This window comes from Pipistrellus kuhlii, unplaced genomic scaffold, assembly GCF_014108245.1.
Source record: "Pipistrellus kuhlii isolate mPipKuh1 unplaced genomic scaffold, mPipKuh1.p scaffold_m20_p_15, whole genome shotgun sequence".
NCBI classification, from domain to species: domain Eukaryota; kingdom Metazoa; phylum Chordata; class Mammalia; order Chiroptera; family Vespertilionidae; genus Pipistrellus; species Pipistrellus kuhlii.
The window spans coordinates 33618338-33628689 of record NW_023425460.1 but is presented as its reverse complement, the minus strand read 5'-3'; the positions used below and the strand labels follow the sequence as shown (position 1 = coordinate 33628689).

Sequence of the window (10352 nt, the reverse complement as noted above, 5' to 3'; positions counted from 1 at the left end):
TGCTCACAATGGAATACTATAGAACAACGAAAATAGACAAAGGAGCCCTAGCCAATTTGGCTTAGTGGATACAGTGTTGGCCTGCGGACTGGAGGGTCCCAGGTTTGATTCTGGTCAAGGGCTCATGCCCAAAAGGTCAAGTGATTAACAAACTTAATTCCATCTGCTATCTTTTTTTTTTTTTTTAATTGATTTCAGAGAGGAAGGGAAAGAGAGAGAGAAATATCAATGATGAGAGAGTCATTGATCAGCTGCCTCCTGCACACCCCTTATTGGGGATCGAGCCTGCAACCCAGGCATATGCCCTTGGTCGTAATCAAACCTGTGATCCTTCAGACCACAGGCCGTTGCTCTATCCACTGAGCTACGCCGGCTAGGGCCTATCTACTATCTTAATTCTCATTTGCCATGTAACTATAACATAGTCACAAGTTCCATGGGTTGGCACAGTTGTCAGCAAACTCATTAGTCAACAGAGCCAAATATCATTAGTATAGAATTGAAATTTCTTTGGAGAGCCAAATTTTTTAAACTAAAACTTTTTCTAATGCCACTTCTTCAAAATAGACTCGCCCAGGCCGTGGTATTTTGTGGAAGAGCCACACTCAAGGGGCCAAAGAGCAGCATGTGTTTCTCGAGCTGCAGTTTGCCGGGGTTAGGCCATTCTGTACCACATCTGCTAAGGAATTAGGTGCAGATCCTAGTACTTAACCTAATCTCTCTCCTATTATGGATTTTTTTAAAGATAGTATCTGGCCGAGACCGGTTTGGCTCAATGGATAGAGCGTCGGCTTGGGGACTGGGGGGTCCCGGGTTTGATTCCGGTCAAGAGCATGTACCTTGGTTGTGGGCATATCCCCAGTGGGGGTTGTGCAAGAGGCAGCTGATCGATGACTCACTCTCATCGATGTTTCTGACTCTCTGTCTCTCTCCCTTCCTCTCTGTACAAAATCAATTAAAAAAATATATATTTAAAGATAGTATCTGACAAAAAAAAATAGTTGACGAGCACTCTTTTGGGTTTGCTGCAAAGTAAAAGTTATAAACTGAACGATCTATACTTAAATGAGAGAAGATGTATTTACTTTTAAATCAATAGGACACAGTATTACAAAACACTGTAGGTGCCAGGTCAGGGAGGACCCTGGCTTGTGGCAGACTTGGAAAACTATCTGGGTCTTGGGGACTGTACCCTGTTCATGCCAATGAAATGCAATCACTGAGGGCTAGTACCTGACATCTGAAGCGGAGCCAAGGAAGGGGATTAAGAGACTCGTGTTCTGAAAGTGAGATGACGTAGGAATTTATAATCCCTGATTCTGCAACCATGAATCAGTTTCTTTGTTTGGGTCGATTGTAGTCTCTGCGGTATCAGAAGGCTATTGTGCACAGGGGCTCGTTGGGTTAGCAAACAAGGAAGAGACCCAAAAAGTCTGTTGTTGCCTGGGCAGCAGCAGCAGCAGAAGGCCACTCAGATTGGCTACTGTCACAGCAACATTGATTACTGTCGTAAGCAGGCACGAGGTAGGTAGTCGCAGAAAACTCGTGGACCATCTTCATCAGAATTAGCTAGGGAGTTTGTTTACGTTTCAAATGTTCGGGCCCAGGGCCAGAGATTGGGATATGCTCTGGGATCTGCCTTTTAGAAAGCTTCCCAGTCAACCCATATTCCTAGTAAATTTTGAGTACCAATTGAAGAAAATAATTCATTACTGTTACAAATCCCTATTCAAACCCCCGTTGTATATCCTTGGATGGGACCTGACCCCTTAGGTCTGAGAACCAGAGCCACTTTCTTGCTTACCAAAGGCCCAAACTTCATTGGGAAGGACTAGAATGGATGAATCAGGACTGGAGAGGATGGCTAAGATGCAGGACTAAGTCTCTGATACTCCTGAGAAATACTGTTCTCTCTCTCTCTAGGAAGGTGCACTGCACAAAGAACACCACTGAGAATCCAGGCTTCCTGATGTTTCTGAGGATCAGGAAATGTTATCTTTTGTGTAAGAGAAAAGGGGAAAACAAGATGAGGGAAGAGTGTATATTCTCTAATCAGACCGAGGAATTAGGGCCACACCAGGTGATCCATCTCTCCTGATGAGAGCGTGTTTTTATCCCTTACTTAAGAACAAGTACATTCCTGGATGTGTGAAATGCAACACATGAATGGATGATATTTTGTTTATCCATGCATGTGTTGACGGACACTTGAGTTGCTTCCACTTTTGGCCACTGTGAATAATGAACGCTACTAGGATGGCTTACAAGTATCTGTTTGAGTCCCTGTTTTCAATCCTTTTGGGTATATATCCAGAAGTAGAGTTGCTGGGTCATATGGTGACTTTATGTTTAGCTTTTTGAGGAACCACCAAACTGTTTTCTACAGAGGCTACACCATTTTACCTTAAAAATTTTATTATTATTATTATTATTTTTTTCTTCTGAGCACATAGGGTGCTTTATTCTCCAGAGTGATACATGCTATGGTAGGTTGGGCTTGGGCTGATGTCTCCACAAGTACAGGCTGAATAAAGCGGGTCTCTGAGAAGAAATTTGGTTTGCCTTGATGTGGAAGGGAGATGGGCGTCACAACCACGGATGTGTTCAGTCCTGTGCTGGTTCCAGTGGAATGCAGGGAGATAAGGCAGCTCTCAAGGTGCTCACTTCCAGGCGGAGGATGCCTGCCGGGCTTGGAGAGCCATCTGTACCACGTCTTTCCACTGACATCTGATATCTCCCGAGCCCAGGCAGGAACCCCTGGTGCAGGCAAAGTACTCCAGCCATTTGTCCTTTTCACCAGCTCTACATGTTCTGGGTCCGTGAGAATAGAGCTGTGGTTGCTCCTTCCTCATCTTCATCCTCGCTCTCTAATGGTGGGTCTGGCATATGAAGCCCCAGGGCCTGGATCCGGGCCTGGATAACCACCACCACATCTTCTCCGTCCCCTACTGGTGCCAGCTCCACCTCCTCTGGTTCAGGATTTTGATTCAGGGGCTGGTAGGAGTAGCCAGCTGGGTCGGTCCCCATTTCCTCCTGCTCTTCCTCAGGCTCCTCGCAGCTCCAATCCCTAGTGCCTTCTATGGGGCCCTGCTGTGGTCCTAATTATTAATATAGTAGTTTATATTACTTTATTATATATTATATATAATAGTCAAATAAATAACTTTTGAGGCAATCGATTAGTTGTTACATTCCATTCATTTAAACTGCTTAAAGCCCTTAATTACTCTCCATGGCACTTAAGGTTCCAGATCACTTATATGGTCTACAATGCTCTGTGAGGTCTACCTGCCTCCTTCTAGGACCATTTTTGGCTGTTTCTCCCTTTCTCTCCAGGCTCCCGATCTCTCCACAGATACACCACCCAAAGCTCATCCCTACTTGAGGGCCTTTGTACCTCCTGGTTCCTACTTCAGGAATTCCCCACTCTTCCAAGCAAACCCCTCCCTCACTTTTTACTTAAGTCCGAATCATCCTTCAGGTCTCAGCTGATATGTTACTTCTTTGGGGAGATGTCTCCTGACCCTCTCTCTACCTCAGAATCTAGCCCCTATGTCACTCTCCCTCATAGTATCTTTCACTTTTCCTGCCTAGCACTTACCACAGTTGTAGCAAAATAATTATTGGTTTATTTAAAGCCCATCTTCCCAAGCAGCCAGAAACCTCCAGGAGGGCGGAAACTCATATCTCTGTTGGTCAGTGTTAGGCATGTGGTAGGAGCTCAGAGCATATTTTTGAAGAGATGTAGGAGCTCCTAAATCTTTTACGTACTAGCCTGTCTCATCTCCCGGGTTGGATTAGATATTTCTATCTGGAGACTGAAAGTGTTCTGATTATCTTCTCACATAGAGCCTGTACTGGAACTTATCACAGTAAGTGCTGATCCAATGCTATTAGAGAAATAAAAATAAATGAAAAGAGAACTCTGAGCTGATTGGGAGGAACTAAGACCGAACACTTTCTGGCAGAAAGATTTGTGGGCAACAGGAGGCTGTTTCTAGGCCCCCGGCCAGGGTGTTGAGCTATGCTTGCATTTCTCTGAGAGCTTCTGCCAAGAAACAGAAAACTGATGAGTGACCTGTGAGTGCTGCTCACATTCAGAGTGACTCAGAGTCTGTGGTATTATGGGGAATTAGAGGCGAAGGATGGCCATGCAGATGCTTGGGCAGGAAGTTTGGTGAGAGGTCTCCAAGGCCGCAGTGGATGGCTTCTCTTGCCAAGCCCTGCCCAGGTGATTCAGGCAAGGTCCAGTTAGAGACCCCAAGCAAGCTGCTTAGGGCTTCTCATTGCTTCCTCAGGCTCCTGAGCCGTCTTGTAGAAGGTTGTTTCATAGTTGGCATGTGAGGTTGGCAACTTGGGACACTTGTTTTACTTTTGAAAGTCAGGAAACCAAATTTCTGGTCCTTTGGCTTTCTTTTGCATTTTAAAAAATTAAATTTTCATTACACAAGCAATATATGTATACATTTATCTTTTAAAACGTTAAAAGTGCCTCTCCACACCCTTTGCTGCCGGGCCACAGACCAGAGACCCAGGAAATGATCATTTGTGCTGTTTTCTTCCTCTTCTTCTGCTTTGTCCCTTTCCCTTTTTGAACTGCTTTGTGGAGGAGCAGTGTAAAGACGTCTTCCGCCATGAGTTTGTGTCCCTGATAGGCACGCATCTTGTCACCTGCTGCATTGTTTTTCTGGGCTTTTCCCCTCAGACGATGTCCTGAATCTACACTGTTGCCACAAGCTGCCACAGCCCACAGTTGCCTCACTACTCCTCCTTATGGTCTATTTCACCAACTTTTGCAACATGACCATTGTGGTAACCAAGACTTCATGTCCAATTCTTGGCCAGTGTTTGGACTTGAGGGTCCTGGACGATGTGGATAAGGAGCTGTTGGTAGTATTTGGTACCAATGCATCAATATCCTAGCAGGAACTGATGGCTTACAGGCTGGCTAGACACTAATCATTTCTACTTCCATCATCATCTTCAGCCTGGTGAGCTTAGAAGTGATTGTCAAGATGATCATGTATTTTCCCTCTACTTCATGATACCCTAGTTGTTGTTGTTGTTGTTGTTGTTTTTTTTTTTTTTTTTTTTTTTTGTGTGTGTGTGTGTGTGTGTGTGTGTGTTTTGTTTTTCTTCACGACATTGGGATTGCTCTACCATAACTGGTACTGGTCACAGGTGTATGGGGGAGATGCCTTCTGTTACTTTGCTGGCGTGACCTTTACTGTGGTTGGCAACTTGGGACACTTCAGCCAGACCATGCTATTTTTCTCCATGCCCCAGGTGTTTAACTTCCTCTATGCAATGCCTCAAGTCCTGCATCTCTCCCCTGCCCTCACCACTGTGTGCCAAACTCAGTACCATAGAGAGCAGTTGAGTAGCCTTACCATATCATTAATGTATTACGCTTTGGTTGAATGGACAACCAAACGACCAGGCACTTAGCATATTAAGTTTTTATTTTACATATATATGTTGATTTCACAGGAAGGGGGAGAGAGAGATAGAGAGATAGAGAGATAGATAGAGAGAGAGAGAGAGAGAGAGAGAGAGAGAGAGAGAGAGAGAGGGAGAGAGAGGGAGATATCAGTGATGAGAATCATTGATCGGCACACCCTCCACTGGGGATTGAGCCCACAACCCCAGGCATGTGTCCTTGACCAGAATTGAACCCAGGACCCTTCTGTCTGCAGAATGACTCTATCTACTGAGCAAACCAGCTAGGGCAATCCCTATCTTTAGAGATAACTTCTGATAGGAGTTTGGCATGTAGCTTTATAATCTGTTCAAAACTATTTTGCAAACTTAATGTGTAATTGTCTTATATTGGGCTGCCATAACAGAATATTATAGACTGGGTGGCTTGTAAACAATAGAAATTTATTTTTCACAGTTCTAGAGCAAGTCAAGAGCAAGGCACCAGTAGATTTGGTGTCTGGTGAAGGCCCACTTCCTGGATCAGAGAGAGTCCTCTTCTTGCTGTGTCTTCATAGAGTGGAGGGGTGTGGGAGCTTGCTGGGGTCTCTTTTACAATATAAGGGCATTCATTCCATTTAGAATGCTCTGCCCCATGACCTAATTACCTCCCAAAAGCCCCACCTCCAAATACATATGGGATTAGGTTTCAACGTGTGAATTTAAAGGTGACACAGACTTAGTCTATAGCAGTAATGATGGGAAATGATGGTATTCATGTCTGCATTTTGTTTTAACATTTTATTTTGAAATCATTTTAGATTTACAGAAGAGTTGCAAAGATAGTATAGAAAGTTTCAGTATACCCTTCACTCAGACTCTCCTAATGTTAACAGCTTACATAACCCAGGTTCAATAGTTAAAACTAAGGAATTAACATTGGCACAATACTATTAACTAAACTATAGATTTCATAAGAGCTTTACCAGTTATTCCACCATCGTCCTTTTCTGTTCTAGGATCCCATCCAGGACCCCACATTGCATTTAGTTGTCTTGTTTCCACAGTCTCCTCCAATCCGTGGCAGGTCTCAGTCTTTCCTTGGTTTTCATGACCTTGAAACTTTTGAAGAGTCCAGGTCAGGTTTTTGTTGAATATTCCTCAGTTTGGGATTGACCGATGAGTTTTCATGATTAGACCAAAATTATGCATTTGAGGGAAGAATTTTTTTTTTTTTTTTTTTTTTTTTTTTTTTTTTTTTTTTTACATATTTTAATGATTTTTTTTTTTTTTTTTTTTTTTTTTTTTTTACCCCCCTCCCTCCCTCCCCCATAGCCCCTCCTGAGGGAAGAATTTTTTAAAATATCAATTATACGTGTGTGTGTGTGTGTGTGTGTGTGTGTGTGTATTAATGTGACTAGACATCCTGCTTTTGGCGGGACAGCCTCGATTTTTAACAATTTGTCCTGTGTCCTGTGACGTTTTAAAAAAGTCCCGATTTTTGGAAAGAAGCTTTCCTGCAGGGGTCAGGCCTAACAGGGAATTAGGCCTAAGCTGGCAGTCAGACATCCCTCTCGCAGTCTGGGGCTCTTGCAGTCCAGGACCCTTCACTCCATACAGGCCACCTGTAGCAGAGGTGGGAGAGGCTTCCGCCACCACCCATACTCTCTCCAGCCATGAGCCTGGCCTCTGGCTGAGTGGCGCTCCCCCTGTGGGAGTGCACTGAACATCAGGGGGCAATCCTGTGTTGAGTGTCTGCCCCCTGGTGGTCAGTGCGTATCATAGCGACTGGACGTTCTGCTGTTCGGTCAATTTGCATATTACCCTTTTATTATATAGAATGTTACATTCTATTTAGCCATTCCCCTACTGGTTGGCATTTAGGTTAATTCCAAATTATTTTTATTAGCAATATTGTGGAATTATCTTTTTGCATACCTCCATATGTGCATGGAGTTATGGTAGATAATTAGAAGGGGCATTGCTGAGATATGGATTTAATACATGTCCAATTGCCCTATAAAGTGGCTATGCCAATTTACGTTCTTTTGTTATTATGGAACTTGAAAATTGTTGCCAATCTCAGTTTTAATTTCTATTTCCCTGGTTACTACTGAGGTTGGGCATCTTTTGTATATTTATCTGGCAATTTGTATTTTCTTTTCTGTGATTGCCTATTTATATTCTTTGCACATTTTTCTAATGTTTTTTTTCCCCTTATTGATTTGTTAAAAGTCCTTTAGATGTTCTTAATACAAATTCTTTGCTTTATATATTGCAAATGTTTTTTTCCTAGTCTGTTATCTTTGTTTCTTATGTTAAATTTTCTCATTTTTTGAGTTATTCCATTTATCTGACATTTTAAATAATTTTTTCTGAAAAAAAGTTATTGATTATAAAAGCAATATAAACAACACAGATAATTTGGGAAATTAAGGAAAAAGTATAATTAGAAAGGAAACCACCTCAAATCTTGTCACTGAGAAAAAAACCTCATTATTAACCCATTCAGTTTCATTCTAGTCTTTTTTGCATATGCACATGTACATTTTGTTTTGTTTTGTGTTTTGTTAATCCTTACTGAGGATATTTTTCCATTGGAGGGGCGGGGGGGAAAGAGAGTGGAAGAGAGGGGGAGAGACACATACAGGGAGAGAAACATCAATATGTGAGAGATATATCGATTGGTTGCCTCCCACCCATGCCCTGACCCTTTGGTCCATGGGAAAATTCTCTATCCACTGAACCAAAGTGGCTTGGACTGTGCATGTACAGTTTTTGCTCAATTGAGATCACATTACGTGGACAAACACACACACACACACACACACACGAACACACAATTTGCTCAGCGCAATGGTCTTTAGACACAAATGCTGGTCTTTTTCCAAATGTACTTTGGTTGTGGTGGTTTTAGACTAACTTCCAACTTCTGTTCTTTCTTTCCACATATCCTAAAATATGTAGTAAGTGGGAGGTCCAAGGCCTGTCCTCAGCTGACCTGAAGTTGGCTCAAAAACTCAAGGGAGGATAGAAATGCTCCAACAAAGCACATATTTAAAAATCTTGGAGGTTTTAGTTGACTGCAAGCTCAGTGAGTCAATAGCAGGTGCCAAGTACTTTACTGTGTGAATGTGAGGCAGTAAGTCTTACGAGGAAGCTACAGTCTTTCTTTGCTCTGATGGTACCACAGACATTTGGTTCAGTCTTGGGTGACATACTCTCAAAGAGCCACAAACAGACCAGGTGTATGAGGAGCATGAGGATAAAGACCTTTAAAACTAGAGCAAAGGAGAAACAATGGGAGGAGTGGAAGATACTGGTCTGGAATAAGACATTGAGCAGAAGTCTTCAAGTATCTGAAAAGTAGAAGGTCAAGAGAGATTAGATCTGTTTGTTTTCTGGACCAGAGGGTGGAAATTTTGAAAACACTTTTAAACTGGTCAGAACTGCCGAGGCCAAGGAATGCATTACTCTGGAAGTAGTGGGCTTTGTGTCCTTAAGAAGTCTTTTTGCAGATGCAAATCGGTGGCGGATGAGTAGTAGGGAGGTCAATATTAAAAAAATAAAATAAATAAATATATATATATATATATATATTTTATTGATTTTTTACAGATTCTGTTTTTAACTTTTTAAAATATATTTTATTGATTTTTTACAGAGAGGAAGGGAGAGGGATAGAGAGTTAGAAACGTCAATGAGAGAGAATCATTGACCAGCTGCCTCCTGCACACTCCCCACTGGGGATGTGTCTGCAACCAAGGTACATGCCCTTGACCGGAATCGAACCTGGGACCCCTCAGTCCGCAGATCGACGCTCTATCCACTGAGCCAAACCGGTTTCGGCTCTGTTTTTAATTTTTAAGGAACCTCCATATTGTTTTCTGTAGTGCTTGCATCAATTTACCATCCTGACAGAGCATGAGGGTTCCCTTTTCTCCACATCCTCACCACCATTTGTTTGTTGAGGTGTGAGTTGATATCTCATTAAGGTTTTAATTTGCATTTCCCCCCTGATTAGTTGTGTTGAACCTATATGATCAATTAATCTATGACAAAGAAGGCAAGAATATACAGTGGGTTAAAGACAGTCTCTTCAGTACATGGTATTGGGAAAACTGGACAGACACATGCAAAAGAATCAATCTGGACAACTTCCTTATATCATATACAAGAATAAACTCAAAATGGATTAATGACTTAAATGTTAACACCTGAAACTATAAAACAACTAAAAGAAAACATTGGTAGTAAACTCTTTGACATTACTCTTAGAAATATTTTTTTGGATATGTCTTCTTCCACAAGGGAAACAAAAGAAAAACGAAACAAATGGGATTACATGAAACTAAAGAGTTTTTGCACAGTGAAAGAAATTATCAATGAAATGAAAAGACAATCTACTGAATGGAAGAAGAAATTTGCAGTGATAACACCCACTAAGGGGTTAATATTTACCAATTATCCAATAAGCTATAAGAAACTCATATAACTTCAACACCAAAAGAACCAAACTATTTGATTTTTTTAAAAAAAGTGAGCAGAGTCCTGGCTTGTGTGGTTCACTGGTTGAGCATTGACCTTTGAACCAGGAGGTCACGGGTTCATATTCCCCCTCTGGGCACATACCAGGGTTGCAGGCTCCATCCCCAGTGGGTGGGGCTTGGAGGAGGCAGCTGGTCAATGATTTTCTCTCATCATTGACATTTCTCTCTCTCCCTCTTCCTCTCTGAAATCAATAAAAATATATTTTTAAAAAAGAACAAAAACAAACAAAAAAGAACAGAGGATCTGAACAAACCTTTCTCCAAAGAGGACATACAGATGGCCACTAGGTATATAAAAAGATTCTCAACTTTCCACTGTTATCTTATTTCATCCAGCCAACACCCTATGAGGTAAGTACCATTGTTATCTGTCCCTGTATTATA

The 10352-nt window shown here is 42.0% G+C and overlaps 2 pseudogenes; one reads left to right on the top strand and one right to left on the bottom strand.

Annotated features, from left to right (window-relative positions):
- Positions 1–2439: 2439 nt before the first annotated feature.
- On the bottom strand, positions 2440–3234 carry LOC118719026 (annotated as a pseudogene).
- Positions 3235–4145: 911 nt separating this feature from the next.
- On the top strand, positions 4146–5053 carry LOC118719025 (annotated as a pseudogene).
- The last annotated feature ends 5299 nt before the right edge of the window (positions 5054–10352 follow it).